At 36.0% G+C, this 17,016-nt stretch overlaps 1 non-coding gene across 1 annotated transcript; it reads right to left on the bottom strand.

The window, feature by feature from the left end:
• Positions 1-13,157: 13,157 nt before the first annotated feature.
• TRNAC-GCA (transfer RNA cysteine (anticodon GCA)) lies at positions 13,158-13,234 on the bottom strand. Its single transcript has one exon. It is a non-coding gene; the product is annotated as a tRNA-Cys (tRNA).
• Positions 13,235-17,016: the final 3,782 nt, after the last annotated feature.

A 17,016-nucleotide genomic window follows, 5' to 3' on the forward strand; every position in this document is an offset into this window, starting at 1 on the left:
TTAAATAATACATCCCTAAAATTCGATAAAAAAATGTTAATAATTGTATATTAACGAATACTTAACCTATCCAGACATTGTGAAGTTGAAATACTCGTAGATGAATATCGATTACTGCAATAAAGAATTTCGATGTTATTATTCAGTAATGCCAATTGCGAAAAGCGAAATACAGGTTTAACATTGTTAATTACATGTACTGCACTTTTCTCTTATTATTATAACAAATACATTTTCATTATCTGCTGAAATCATAATTTAATTTAACAGTAACAGTGGGGACAGCTATATACCAATGCTTATGTATTCACAGCGAGACATGTTGCTACACAGTGAAGCCATCTCTGTATAGATAGGCCTAATTAAAACACGAATTTTATTACGCCTTACGAAAGGCAGTTTGATCAAAGACATTATTACTATGCAAGGTCTATGAGTTTGATATGCGATTATGTTACATAAATTTGAACGTCTATTAATTGTTTAATTGCAATACAAATGTTATAGGCTACAATTTTATAGGTTATGTTACCTGTGGAAGCAGGACTAGTGTCAGCTGTGCCTTATTTCGACCGTTACAATCAGTGCTACACGAAAGCATTTTATATAGCTCGACAAACGCATTCTCGCTGTAGTGTGTAACGGAACTAAAGCTGCATCTACTGTACACAGTTCAATATTCCAATCGCGTATGCGTGCAATCTGGGAAGAATATTGAAAGAATCAAGTTTAAAAGGTACGTTCAATTAAGATGCATAAAGATTTTGTGTCTACATCGTGCGCCGTTTTGAACGTGGTCTTCACTGCGTAAATATATTAATTAATATTAAATATCAATCTTGCATTCATTGTTTTAAAGTTGAAAGAAAAGTTTAACCGTGTAGTTGCAGCTTAATGTATTCGTGATCATCAATTTACGGGGAAACAGTTGGCGACAACGACTAAACAAAAGAACGACCATGCGGTAAATTGATAGCGATAAATCTAGCTGCAGAAATTATCGCAAAGTGTGACTGTGATTGGTTGGAATTCAAAATTTCATTACACTTCAGTGGTCGAAAATGGAATGACGTCATATAAACGAAATAGTTTTCGGAATTTGCAACTAATACTTGGTCGTCCGCGAAAAGAACTGTGTTTCGTCTTAGTCTTTAGTCTTATGGTAAATCCTCGTGAATCACCCTGTATTACAGGCCAGTTACTTTATGGTGACAGCTCTGGCCTGGCGACGCAGTGGTTTGGACGAGTTCACTGTTTGTTCGAAGGGGTGTGCATTTTAGTCTTCCTCTGGCTCCGTTAGCGGTCACATCTCGGGAGCGTTAGTGTGGGCGTACAGTCGCGCTGAGGATGTACTACACCACCACTGTCTTGTATATTGCAATTTATTGTGTTTGTTACGTACATTTCATTTAGCTATTTAAATAGTTGTAGTGCTTCTGCTTTGTATTGTTTAGTATGCAGTATTTATTGTCTAGATTCACTGCTATTTTCTGTTTGTGAAAATGCTGCCTGTTAGAAGCAAACTGAAAGGTCGGGTATTGCATTCGCAGTCGCGACAAGTCGTGAGCAACGTGTAGCGCTTTATGAAGATAGCGCCGGAAGAAAAGACGTAACAAATGTTGGAAAACTTGTAGCAGAGTTTACCGCTGTGTCTGAGAGCTGTGTTAGCCATTTAGCCATTAATTTAAAATATTTAGTACAGACCCAGAAACAAAATTTGGGTCACCTGAAATTTTCAAGTAATCACTGAGCATGCGCAGTATGTTATAACTGGAATTCGGATAATTCAGGTGGCCCAAATTTAGTTTCTGGGTCTGTATAAGGAACGACAAATTTTAACTTTTGTGATAGTACATGGATTATTTTAATAGGGTTAGATTCTTTGTCATTTGATTAAAGATTAGTGGAACAGAGAAAAATTCTCTCCGGCATCGGGATTTGAACCCGGGTTTTCAGCTCTAGTCCCGCGCCGTGGCGTCGCGGTCTAAGACATCCTGCCTAGGACTCGCGTTATGGAATGCGGGCTGGTTCGAGTCCTCATGGGAGAAGGAATTTTCTCATGAAATTTCGGCCAGTGTATGGGACTGGTGCCCACCCAGCATCGTGATGCACTTGGGGAGCTACGATAAGTAGCGAAAATCCAGTTCAGCAAACCAGCTATAACGGCTGGGGGGATCATCGTGCTAACCACACGATACCTCCATTCTGGTTGGATGATCGTCCACCTCTGCTTCGGCATGTGGGGGGTGAAGCCAGCAGCCGGCTGGTCGAACTTGGCCCTTCAGGGCTGTAGCGCCATGGATTTACTTTTCAGCTCTACGTACTGACGCTCTATCCACTAAGTCACACCGGATTCCCATCCCGATGTCGGATTGAATCCTCTCAGTTTAAGTTCCACCTTTTGGGTTCCCTCTAGTGGCCTACCCTCATGCAGTGCGTCATAGATGTATGACAGTGGCACAATGTCCGTACATGTGCAGAGGTGCACTCGTTATGAGTGACTAAGTGGCCGGATTCCGACGGAGTAAGCGCCGTCATAAATCACTAATGCCCGTGTGCACCATTCTCGATTAAAATTTGACCATGGTTAAGTCGGCATTTGACCATCATCAACGCCAATTTGCGGAGTATCAATCTCGATCAAAGTTAAACAAGCGAGTTGATGATGATCAAATTTGATCACGGGTGTGGGACCGATTATCTTGAATTGAACATGGTCAAGTCGAGAAAACCTAAATGGCGGCACGATTTGACGTACTTGATGGAATTGAAGATGAAATGATGTATCTTGAACACGCAAATCACTGCGGAAATGACAGAATTGGTGTTATTGTAGAAAGAGTAAGTTTGTAGATGAATAATAAAAATGTTTTTTTTTCTCAAAATAGATTAATGTTTTATATATGTTTCTGCTTTGGAAGATCGGGACTTTACTTGAGGACAAAATATTATTTAGGCCTAACTGTCCAATTTTATTAACATAATAATAAAGTAGTTATTCTATGCCGGTAATAATATACTAAAACTAAATGACCATTTCGTAGAATGCGAGATTATGACTTATTAGCTATAGATTTGCCGTTTGAAACTATTAGGACCTACATGACGTTTTGGACAATTATGCTATTTACGCTTGAATTAAGAGAAATTACACGGATACCTTCCTTTCCCTCTTACTCCAAAATTCCAACCTTGTGAACACAAAATAAATGGATACATTTCAGAAGAAGGATACTTTCCTTTCCCTCTTACTCCAAAATTCCAACCTTGTGCACACAAAATAAATTGGCAATAAAAACTCCTTTCCGTATGCATGACGATGCGTATTCCACATACACAGACGAATTGCTTTATTTTTACTTTAAAATAATTGTTAGCGAGGTATCCGTATGCTGAAATTTTCCCAAATAAATTATTGGCACTGAAATATGTCTTTTCGTAAGCAAGATGATGAGCATTCGACAAACACATACAAATCTGCTCTTTTTAGTAGCCTATTTCAAGATAATTGTCAGTGAAGTATCCGTATACTGAAATTTTCCCAATTATTATCAATAATATGAAATAACCACTGTATAAATTACGTTACAAATTATGTGGAATTATGTAAACACGTATAACTCATGTTGAATTGTGAGGTTAAATCCAACCAGGAGCCTGCTTTTCTCTTAGAGAACTTCCGTCAGTACTTTTATTCTCTAATATGGATGAAGAATTGCTGACGAGTTCTAAACTAATTCCCACTTCGAACTGTGAGAAGTTCGGTGCTCTTTTCTTTTTTTCTTCCCTGATTATTGAAATTTGTTATTTGAAAACTGCGAGGATGTTTGAAACAGTCCGACAAACAAAAACGAAGCGATAATTGACAGAGTGCGTTCGTTCGCTGTTTTATATGCGGTAACCTAGCGCTCAGATGATTCTTCTTAAAGTGAGCGTACCGTCAGCTGACGGTACTGAGTTGATCGAGGGAAAATGTCGGTGCACCGCATCTGTAACTTGATCATTGTCAAGAATTAACCATGTTTCCGTGATTTCTGATAAACGGGCTAGATGATCCAGAATGGTGCACACGGCCATAAGTGATTATTTTTCTTATATCATATATTATTCCGATGTACCGAAGTACACATGATATTTCCGTGCAGAAATTCTGCGTTATCATATGATGAAAGATGAGTGGAACAGAGAAAAATTTTCTCCGGCACCGGGTTTTCAGCTCTACGTGCTGACGCTCTATCTGTCATTGTTTACTCAGATTGTTGCTATTAATTAAACATGAAGCATTGGACTGGTGAGTAACGAGAATTTGCTATATCATCTTATTATCTAAATCAGACGTCCTCAACTTGGTGCTCGCAAGCACCATAGTGCTCTTTCATTGACATTTGGTGCTCTCGTCATGAGATTAAAAAAGTGTTTTCGCGAGCACGAAGATTCCTGAGTAACATTCTTATACAAGCTAGAACAAATAGTGTTATCATCCAGGCATTATAATATCTTAGAGACCTGATAGACCTTCTCGTATTTCATGGTACGTAACTTCTTTTATGCTCGACCATGCCGAAATGTAGTAATTATACACCTGGTAGCAGCCCTTTAATGGACCTCATTAAAGTACACCTGTTCATTAAAGTTCAGGTGTTCCACCAATCATAAAATACCATTGTAGCAATATGAAAGCGCAGTTATTCTCGGATATGCAATCGAAAGACAACAATAAATCAATAAATCACCTATAATAATTAGCGTTAATTGTAAATAATATTCAAATAAATTCAATTTGTCATCTCGTTTTTCAATGTCAAGGTCAATGTCGACATGTTTCTCGGAAAAAAATCAATACTTTCGCGTCTGCGCACATCTCACAATTTACGAGGTATTGCACAAGGTCAGTTCCTCTCCTCAGTCAGATAAGAATAACATGAATACTTATTATTATTATTATTATTATTATTATTATTATGTTGAATAATATTGATTTTATAATTTAGTCCACATTCAATTAATAGTACATTATGCAACGAGCCTATAAAGCTCGTGGGGGTACTGTGATTTATGTGAGGGCGGCAATGAACCTTCGGGTTCCTTAAAAGCCATTTGTAAGTAAGTATTATTATTATTATTGTTATTATTATTATTATTATTAATGAATTATTTTTGTATTACAATCTTTGTATGATTTCTGTAAAGATTATTTTATAATAATAATAATAATAATAATAATAATAAGAATAATAATAATAATAATAATAATTATTATTATTATTATTATTATTATTATTATTACTACTATTATTTCTATCATCAGCATTATTATTTGAGCCCTGTAAAATTTATGTAGACCACTGGACTGTACCCGAGCACGAGCATATGCTCATTTCGGGTATCTGTACATATGTATTTATTTAAAATGTAAATTGTAAATAAATTTGAATTCGAATTTGAATTTATGAATAATTTCAAGTTAGAAATATGGTCGAGCATAAAAGGTCATATGAAACTTGACTATAATGGTAATTAAGACGCGAGTTTCATAATTTTCATACGAGCGTGTTAATTACTACCATTATAGGCTCGTTGCATAATGCACTATTAATTCAGTGTGGACTAAATTATAAAAATCAATATTATTCAACTGAATAATATAGCTCCTTGTGCGGAACTTCAGTTGATAGATCTCCAGTTCTCCTTAGCTATGAAATATTTGTTTAAAAGGAAAAATTCATAGCCTTTGAAGAGCAGAAGATACAAAAAGAATCCAAATATTGCGAAATATTTCTCTTAAGTGTCTAGTTATGTTCGGGACAACTTACCTATGTGAAAAAAAAAAAAACTTTCTCACTTATGAAATACCTAAAGAACAAAACACGACCACGATTGACTAATTCACATATGGAGGATTGTTACGTGTAGCTAGAAGCTACTTGTCCTTGGAAATCTAGGCTTCGAGACTTCGGACCCAATAGAGCAGTTCAGTGGGAAATCCGCATAACGGCGTACTGAGTATAGTGGTAAAGCGTGCAGTGAGTGGGGGTACTGTAGAATGAATGCCAACAAATATGCAAAGAAAAACGCTCTGGATTTGAAGATTCTGACGAATAATTTGGTTTTAATACAAACCTATTTTCAAACTATGTCTGAAACTATTACACGGTTAGAAAAGTCAGACCAAGAGATGCCGGAAGCCCTCAAATTAACTGAGGAAATGACACAGAGAATTAATGAGACACCAAGCACACCGGGTACTGAACGTGTAAAACAGAAGTGGAAATCAATTTTATGTAAAAATAACGGATATGGAACATTGTGTAATATAAACACTCCACACCTGTGGAATAACGGTTAGCGCGTCTGGCCGGTGACTCGGGTTCGTTTTCCGGTCGGGGCAAGTTACCTGGTTGAGGTTTTTCGGCGTTTTCCCTCAACTCAATATAAGCAAGTGCTGGGTAACTTTCGGTGCTGGACCCCGGATTCATTTCACCTCTCTTTCAGACGCTAAATAACCTAAGATGTTGATAAAGCGTCGTAAAATAACCTACTAAAAATAAAAATGGACAGCAAATTATTGGACATAGTCATTCGAGAATAAAGGATTGTCTCTTAGAGACTGCAATGATGTTAGTGTTTTCGTTTTGCTCCCGTCACTTCATGCGACGTAGAGCGCAGCTTTTCACAGTACGAACTGTGTTTGGAAGAAAACTGGAAAAGATTTACGTTTGAGACACTGAGAATGTATCTTGTAGTACATTGCAATTCGGTTCTGTAACTGCACTACCTAAGTACGACCAATATGATAATTAAAATTGCTACATGCTTATTTCCACCATTAACACTGTGTATAATTAAACACAAATGCTTATAAAAGACAAGAGAATAAATGCTTTTCATATTCTTTTCACATTGTCATTGTGTAATGTATATTTACTTTCAGAATGTACATATGTATGTTTCCCCATACTATCGTACTCTACTCTAAATAGCAACGTTGTAACCTCAACACATCTCGTCCACACCTATGGAGTAACGGTCGGCGTGTCTGGCTGAGAAGCCAGGTGGCCCGGGTTCGAATCCCGGTCGGGGCAAGTTACCTGGTTGAGGTTTCTTCCGGGGTTTTCCCTCAACCCAATAAGAGTAAATGCTGGGTAACTTTCGGTGCTGGACCCCGGACTCATTTCACCGGCATTATCACCTTCATATCATTCAGACGCTAAATAACCTAGATGTTGATACAGCGTCGTAAAATAACCCAATAAAATAAATCAACACATCTCTACCTTGTACTGTACTACCGGCAGCGAGTCAACAACCTATAGTACATGCACAGTAAACTTATTGTTTCGGGTCGAATGTCTCGAAGCCTAGATATCACTGAAATTATGAGTAACATTCAAGTTCAAGAATATCATTATCCTGGTAAATGTTTTAAAATTTAATTTGTTTATTTATATATTCATATAGACCTATTAAACCTATTAAATTTCATGGTGCTTGTTCACTTACTATTACATATGGGGGGTGCTCAGAGTTTTTAAAAGTTGAGAACATCTGATCTAAATGATCTCTATACCCATGTAAATTTCTTCGGTTGAATTCTGAAACATCCTGTAGATCTGTGATATGATGCAAAAACACAAATAGTAATATGCGTTACAAGAGCGGTATGTTGAAGTTTTCATGTTCGAGGAAAAGTTTGAAAAAGCGAAACGTAGTTGAGCTTTTTTAATTTCCGAGAATTGAAAGGAAACATACCGCTCGTGTATCGTACATTATTTTGTGCGAAGATCGTTTATTACATACCTGAAAGAGGAATTTCTAATTAGTTGCAATGAAATCTCCATCTTGGTTTCTGTTCAATGACGGCAAATTTGCAAAACAAAAATATCTATCTTCAACATTGTTGCTTTAAAATGTTTTCTGTGTTTACTATACTCCAGCAGGCCGTGATATAAGTATGTCTTTTTTTTCCCCTAGTCTATAAATGAGGCGTCTAGAATCAAAACCCTCCAAGCCCATAAAACAAAATTTGTGGGAAAAGGGGAAAAAACTGTTTCCATATAAATAAACATTCTTGGGATATAAACAATGCTTTTATCAAGTATTTTATTATCATTAGATACGTTCAAACAAATTACAGGATTGCCCCTTCATTGAAACTAACAAATTCGTGAGGTTAAATTAGCACCTAACTGATTTTGAAACTGAAAAGTGTATTTGGAGGCTTTTGAAAGTAAAAGAATTAGTTCTAAGCATAAAAATGAGTCAAAAAGGAAAACGTTTTAACTTAAACCTTACAAATTATGTAGGCAATGAAACCCAGACATGAAGTATGATTATGCACAAGCTTTAAACATAACAGCAGTATAAATTTGAATATATGTTACACTTTTTAAGTTCATACAAATTTTACACAATATTGTCACATTTCTCTTCCTCCAGATTAACAGTTTCTTCTTCGTCTTCTTATTCTTCACGTTCAATTCTATTGTTTTTTCTTGTTACTACCTTTGCAACAACGGTGTCAGTTCTATAGTTAAACTCATCTTGCACTGTTATCTGTTCTTTCAATGCAGATCGTCTTAAAATAAATCTTTTACAGGGACTGAACTTAAAATAACAGGAGATCTTAAAATTATGTCTGCCTCTTTCTTCCAGTCTTGAAGAGGTAGGCCTACATCTACATTTTCAAGATTAAAGACTGTTCCATGTTTGCCAATAATATCTTTATATTCTTGGGGATCTATAATCACTTCCTTATTTCTTTTTCGATTACTCCAAATATGCGATCGGGAGGGAGAAATGAATGCCCAACCACAAGAAATGTAATTCACACTTTTCTAATAGTTAGAGGTGCTTCAGTGAGTGGCCATTTAGAGCACATTCCAATCATTGTTGTATTTTTATTTTGTGCAGTAATAAAATTGTCTTATTGCTGATTATCTGATGAAGAGTAGAAAACGGAATGGAACTACTTTATGGCAACAAACTTAAACTGTTGGATTTCCATTTACTGCCAACAGCATGATTACAAGCTGGTATAGCAGGAGGGCAAGAGAGGAGTACCGACAAAATTATGTAATTAATTATTAATTGGTAAGAACATTTTTGTAACTAACTGCTCATCTATCCACCATTTCACTGAATATTATTAGAGTAGAAATTAAACTTAATAAGAGCTTAACCACACAAATAATAAATCAACATCGCACAGCTGAGGAATGCTGGGTAAAGCAGTCCCACAACCTGATTGGCAGAAAGGGACTTGGAGGTTTTTGAAACTAACAATGGCCGAAATTCAGTTGGATCTAGCGGATATTGAAACTAACCCTAACTTTTGTCCAGCATTTTCAGAGGAATCAGCAGTTATTGCAGAAAAATAATGCCAGCATGGGATTGGGCATGCGAAGATTCACAGAAAAATAACTTTATCTCATTTTTTTTCTTCGATGGACTTGGCGGATTTTGATTCTAGACGCCTCAAATGCGAACTTAAAACAAACGGTAAGGTTATGTAATGATTTAGAGTTTACTTAATTTTTGCAAATATTTAGAAACAATAATTACTCGTAACAGTGCAATTTAGGTGACATTGCAGTGGTAAGTTTCAATTTAGAATTCTTACCATATTGAACGTCTCTTAAAAATAATATGTTAAAAGCCTAAAGCAGTAAAATCAATATGTCACTTAAGCGATAAGAAGAGGGAAATTGTTGTGTGTGTTAGGTTGGGAATACTAATGTGGAATTTCAGGCTTACCGCGGATTGGTTTTGTGTGGAAACCAAGCAAATACGCACGATCTCGCACAAAATTTGCTTTGGAGAAATGCGTACTAACGCCATGTCTGACAACCGGTAATTTTAGAGTGCTATTTTATTACAATTTTACGCATAAGAGAATCGAAAGGTTTGATAATGGTAGCATTCTTGTTTAAAAGAGAATGATATAATTGTAAGTGGTTTTACTCATCTCACAAAACGTTCGGATTTTTTATTGTTATTTTTGGGAGTAATTTATTAACTTCTTTCCTGAAACGCAGAGAGTACATTTAGATTTCTTTAAAGCCATGATTCATGCCAACGTTTCGTAAAGGATTATCTGGCCCAGCAGAGTGAAGTGTTGGTATGAGAATCGGACGTGGTATGACGTTACTATATCATATGAGGTTTTAAAATAGAGCATAGCTGTGCGCCGCCTCCGAGGTACGGTAACTGAATAATTATGTACTGTTGCATGCACTTGTTATCGATTTTCCAATCACGTCTATAATGGGAAACGATTCAAAAATGTAGATTATCGCATAGGCGATAGCTGCAAGATAAGGGATGAAGATAACCCAAATCCCTTACGTAAAATCTAAAATACTACTCGTATTTCCTTATGCGTGTCTAGATGTAGGAATATATAAATGTGTCTGTTTTTGTACTGATATTTACATTTACCGATTGCTAAAAGCTAATCTCTTCAGTCAATATCAATGAAACGAGAGATGTACAATGTCGATATCTGACGCCTACTTCGAGTACGAAACAGCTGACCAGAATAAACCAAGGAGGAAAACAAAACTTGAGGCAGATGCAAAATACTGCGGACAAAGGATTAGGGAAACAGCTGTAAGTGTCTGAGGTCAGGAGCATAGACAAGACTAATGGAGGAAATGCAAGAGAAAACATGATAAGAATGAGTGAAGGAATGAAGCGACTACCAGATATTAGTGATTGTGAGGACAGAATAGATAGGGCTTTGGAGAGGTTATAGCGAAGAAGAAGAGTGCTAAAAAGTGAGTGCAAGAAAGTTAGGGGTGGCAAAAGTGTAAGAAAAAACAGAGAAAAAAGTGTTAAGTGTAAGAAGATAGTGTAAGAGTGTAATAAGATAGACTATCAAACAATGAATACAAGAGAATTAAAGTGAAAAAAAAATCTGAACAAATGTGAAGTGGAATGAGAGAGAAATTGCAAGTGTAATTAAGTGAATTAGATATTTGATGTTTTTCAATGTTATGGGTTGAGAGTAGTATGAGGGGTACTATAACTGTAGAAGTATTATAGAAATAAATATATGGAAAGAGATAATAAAATAGGAAATTTAGGAGTGAAGCGAAGAGAAAGGGATCAGTACGTAAATAAACAGAGGGTAGGAAAAAATGTGATGTAAGTGTTGTAAAATAGAGTAAATGGAAAAGTCAGCAAGTAATGTAGGAGAAAATAGCGGGAAAACAATGATTAAGAGTAGGTAGGATGTGAGGGTAGAGAAGAAAATAAATAAATAACGCAAATTATTAAGGAAGGAATATGCAATATTTAATAGGTGAGAGAGAAATGGAAGGCAGAGAGTCTAGGTAGGAGGGAGAGAATAGAAGAGGCTAGAGGGGAAAGGACATATAGCAATTCAGTCATAACAGAACATTAGAAATGATTCAAGAAATTCTCGGCAAAGAATACATTAATAGAAAAGAGTTGTATGCATTAAAGGGATGGTGGATCGAAAAACAGAAATGTGAAGGTCCACCATAACTGTGAATTGTAAAGTTGACTGACAAATAAATATATCATATCATATATCATATCATATCATATCATATCATATCATATCATATCATATCATATCATATCATATCATATCATATCATATCATATATCATATCATATCATATCATATCATATCATAATCTCTTCAGTTCAGTCGTTTGTTCTTGTAGACCTCATTCTGGATTATTAAGTCTGTTCCCATTTCCATGATATTTTTTGGTTTATTCTAATTTTATCTTCAAATAGGATACAAATTCAATGCACTCTTACATTCTCTGTATATACTGCGTGTTCAGTTCAAAGTGTGTCATGGCTCGCTGTATGCCGTCATGTGGCTAGTCGGTGAGCCTAGAGAATTCAGTCTTCCTACACTTCCGCAGAGGCGTATTACCTATATGCCAGAGAAGCGGCCTAGCAAGTACGGCGTTCATTCTGAAGAGTACTTACCGATACGTCGGTAACGCCTGTAGTGGCAGGAATGTGAACTGTTTGGAAACACTTACTGAAGTGGCTTTTTTCTTACTGTCTGGATATGGGAGAGTGTTAAGACGATTACTTACGTATTTGTTGACATTAACTTCGACGGCCAACATGGACACGGAGCATTTGATTTATATTGAGGAATGCTGCCGTACGAAACAGATGTTAACAAATACGACTTGCCTGCGCAAAACACAGTTCGAAAAAGTTTATGTTAGCACATAGACTTTACAGACCATCATCTGTTGCTACGACGTTCAAGTTATACCGTACACGTTCTCAAGTTCAGATTGAACGCCTTGATTAACAGGCAACTTCTCTGATATAAAAGCTGAAACTCGCTTCAAATCGCTGACTCACAACAGTGACGTCATGATACACTTTGAAATGAATACCCATTAGATGTCCCATTTATCTTGTGCACCTTTTATAACCTTTTTTGTTTGGATAGGTATTGGAATTTTTGTTTTTGAGCTTTATGTTAGAACGAGGGGCTAACATGAGTGTGGAGATTTGGTGCATGTAACTACATTATGGTACAATATACACGTGGTGTCATCAATTTTTCAAATAGCACTACATACTTTAATCATGTTACATTGATTACATATATTAAGACGAGTTCAAAAATGTATCACAAGGTCACCTTCCTAATCAATAACAACAACAAATGGAAACATAAACGTACTCCCAATGTGATGTAATACTTACAACTCTGTCTTTAAACTGTGATTCTCTATTAGATTTCAGTTTAACAGTTGAACAATTCATACAATATTAAAAATAATTTTATTTCCTTAGATATTTAAATTGTGAAGAAGTGTATTATAATGTTTTTACTCTTGTTTATACATAATTTTGCATCATTATATTGACATTTGGCACTATATTAACTGCAATATTATATTCTAGCATCTATTACCGTTATGTATTTTCTTTCTTTCGTTTGTGTTGCTTGTTTTGTTTTTTATTATGTATTTTGTGTATGTAAGCCACCTGTAATTGGAAGCCTGCTTCTGTTGGTGGTGGATTTAAATAAATAAATAAAATAAATATACAAGGTACAATCAATATATTGCCGAACTGCACTTGTATTTATTGAAACGTTAAACATACATAGACACATAATTACTATTTAATACGAGAAAAATTCGTTCCGGCACCGGGAATCGAACCCAGGACCTCTCAGCTCTGCGCGCTGAGCGCTCTTTCCAACTGAGCTATGCCGGGACACGATCCACGGCGCCGGCCGAACCCCTCTCGTAATGCTTTTACGGCCTTACTACCTGCATTTGAGACGATATAAGTCATAGGCTATATGCAGGAGCGCATATTTAAATTACTTTATGGCCATATTCAACATCAGTTTGTGACAACTGCTAACAGTTAATACATCACATATCCATTTTGTCACAAACTGATGTTGAATATGGCCATGAAGTCATTTAAATATGCGCTCCTGCATATATAATGACTTGTATCGTCTCAAATGCAGATACTAAGGCCGTAAAAGCATTACGCGAGGGGTTCGGCCGGCGCCGTGGATCGTGTCCCGGCATAGCTCAGTTGGAAAGAACGCTCAGCGCACAGAGCTGAGAGGTCCTGGGTTCGATTCCCGGTGCCGGTACGAATTTTTCTCATTAAATAGTAATAATACATATTGGCTACTTCATAGTAGTCGTGTAATATTCAATGAGGTGGGCGAGACCTCACACAAAATGAATATGTGATGTATAGACGCATAACATTGAAGATAATTGCTTTCATGTCTGTTGAGTCAGTCTATCAAACAACGTCAGATCGTCTTTAAGAACTAAGCTTCTACATGTGATTTTGTGCAAACATGTCTAGGACCTATTGCGCTCTTCCCTGCAATCTCTCCACATAAGCCTTATAGCTAGTCTTCTTCTCTGCCTTTCCAATGATGCACGTAGTATAAATTCCAGGCGTTTCTCATTCTAGATAATTTCTTTGTTTCTTATGTCTTGTTCGTTTCCTACATTCAGAGCAGTCCTGAATTGATTACCCCTTGTATATACAGTATATATATATATATATATATATATATATATATATATATACCTAATTTAGGCTACATATTTATGTATATATTTCCCACATTAATATTACATAAAACCCGGGCCCTAGTAATATCTTAATAGTACATTATGCAACGAGCCTATAATGAAGGTAATTAAGAAGTGAGTATGGATATTTATGAAACGAGCGCAAGCGAGTTTCATAATTTTCATACGAGCTTCTTAATTACCATTATAGGCGAGTTTCATACGACTTTTTATGCTCTACCATATTTCTAACTTGATATTATTAATTTTAATTGTATCTGACCTTCAGCAATGTTCCGTATGTTGTGAGATGTGCGCAGACGCGAAAGCATTGATTTTTTCCGAGGAACAGATATCCACATTGACTTTGCTAGGCCATAAGAACCTACAGAGATAACATTGAAATTAAATTAGACATTGAAAAACGAGATGACAAATTGAATTTATTTGAATATTATTTACAATTAAAACATAACCTTCTGCGACAGTATTGGATTTCCAGCCTCCGTGACTTTTCGCTAATTCTCTTTCGATTGCATATCCGAGAATAATCGATACTTGCGGTTTTATAACGGTAGAAAGCTGACCTGTCATTGGCTGAACAGTTGTAACCTGAGTCGTCATGGGCTGAAAGACCTGACCTTTAATGAGTAGGTGTACTTTAATAACATGCATTAAAGGTCTGCTACAGGTGTATAATTACTACGTTTCTGCATGGTCGAGCATAAATATATTACCAATTTTGTTATTTTAAACAATCATTGACTTGCCGTCTAATAAAAATCTATTACTTTTAATTATTTATTTATATATTTTTTTCTGGTGGAGTTAAGGCCATCAGGCCTTCTCTTCCACACCACCAGAAATACAATCCAACTACAAGAAAAATTATACATCTATGCAATTAATCTAGCAGTAACGAGTTACAGAATGAATATGACATAAAAAAAAACTTAACATACAAATACAAATTGAAAATAATAAAAATAAGTCTAACATATTAAATGATGCAAAACAAAAAGAACAAACAGAAAGTGAAAACATATACAACAAATACAGACACAAAATAATGTCACTCAGAATAAAATTATTGTTATTAATTAAGGGACAAAAAGCTGTTCTAGTATCCTGGCACAAAGACAAGAGAAATGGTTAATCTAGCAAAAGGAAATTATTGCCAGAATACTAAAGATAAAAACTTCGGTATAAATCTAGCAACTTCTCAGAAACAGATTTCGTGAGATAAAACATACTTTTCTAACTTACTTTTAAACTGTGACAGTGTCCGGCAATCCCTGACGTCACTAGGTAACGAATTCCAGAGGCGAGGCAATGATACAGTATAGGAGGATGGGTATAGTGACGAGGAATAGAAAGGAGAGATTGATGCTGATTTCGTGAAGTAGTGAGGAACTGAAATCGGGAAGACAAGTAATGTGGAGATGAGTTATGTAAAGTTTTGTAAATAAATGAAAGCATGTACGATTCTTCATTCCTTTAGACGAGCCCACGAGAGCAACTCAAGAGACGCTGTTACATGGTCAAATTTCCGAATATTACAGACGAATCTTATACCTACGTTATGGACACGTTGCAATCTCTCTTTTAAGTTAGTACTTAAGTTTGTTAACAAGGAATCACAGTAATCGAAATGGGGCATCACGAGTGTCTGTATAAGATTATTTTAATGCAAGTGGTGGAAAGTGTTGTACGTGCTTCAAAGGGTGGAGCAGCGACAATATTTTCTTGCATGTATGGGTAACTTGAGTATTCCAGTTAAGATCATTATCCATAAAGATTCCAAGATTTTTTACTGTTTTGCTGTATTCAATAATTGTACAATTAAGCATGATGCTAGGCAAATGTTTGCAGTCTACAGTACTAACAAGGAAAGGTTTTCGGCTCGAACAGGTATTTCGTATCCAAAATTTGTATACAGGCCCATCTTTACATCTCTGTAAAGCTCCCAAAAGCATTCGTTTGTATAATGTGTGCTTTTTCTGTTAGAGCACTGCATAAGTTAAGGGGATGGGACACCTTACCCGTAAGCCTAAAACCTAGCCTAGAAGCTAGTGCGAGTGGTAAAATGTCTAAAACCCATTTAAGAACATTTTTCTCCAACGTTCTGTCTGAAAATATTGCAGCTAATCAAAAATGCACACTGTTGTGTGAGTCATTGAATGCGCACAAGGGCACAACCTTAATAAATGAACTATTCCCAGGCTAGGACATAGAATGTATGATCATTCCACCTTAAAAAAAACTAAATATTTCCCGCCTCTGAATATATTTCCTTAAAGAATACAAAATATATGCTCTGAGGATAACAGATTACATAAGGACTCTTGCTGAGAATCCTGAACGTAACTTGGGAAATCGAGTCTTTATAATGAAATTGCACTCTATTATTCATAACCAGTTGTCTGCTCCAGTATACCGCCCTATGCTTCAGTATTCCTGGCAGTCAGCTGGCTACATGATTCCTGAACAAGTCTCAGAATTCAAAAATGTAATTCAGGTGGCATTTGATTTTTGAGCACTGGAGTGTGGTTCAGAAGAATGTTCAGGTGTTGCATCTGCGTGTTGTCCTTATTGCTCTGCTCCATGTTGTTTCATGCATTTTATAGAGAATCCTCATGTACATTTTTAAAGAAGTGTATTGACCAATACGAACCAAATTGAGAGTTACACAAATGAATGCTTTTACGGTCTTCATCACCTTTGTGAGGTAAGCCTATGTACAAATTTTTAACCAAAAATTCCTGTTCGAGCCGAAACCCTTCCCTTGTAAGAAGCCGATGATGACCCATCACTATTGCCTGAGATTGTTATTACTGATACGAAGAGATAGTTTAAGTTAGTAACATGAAGAATAATATTGTATGTAAGATATCTTTGTATTTTATTCCATAAGTCATTAACAATAAAATTTATACTTGCGCTGAAG

This window comes from Periplaneta americana, chromosome 14, assembly GCF_040183065.1.
Source record: "Periplaneta americana isolate PAMFEO1 chromosome 14, P.americana_PAMFEO1_priV1, whole genome shotgun sequence".
Taxonomy (NCBI): Eukaryota; Metazoa; Arthropoda; class Insecta; order Blattodea; family Blattidae; genus Periplaneta; species Periplaneta americana.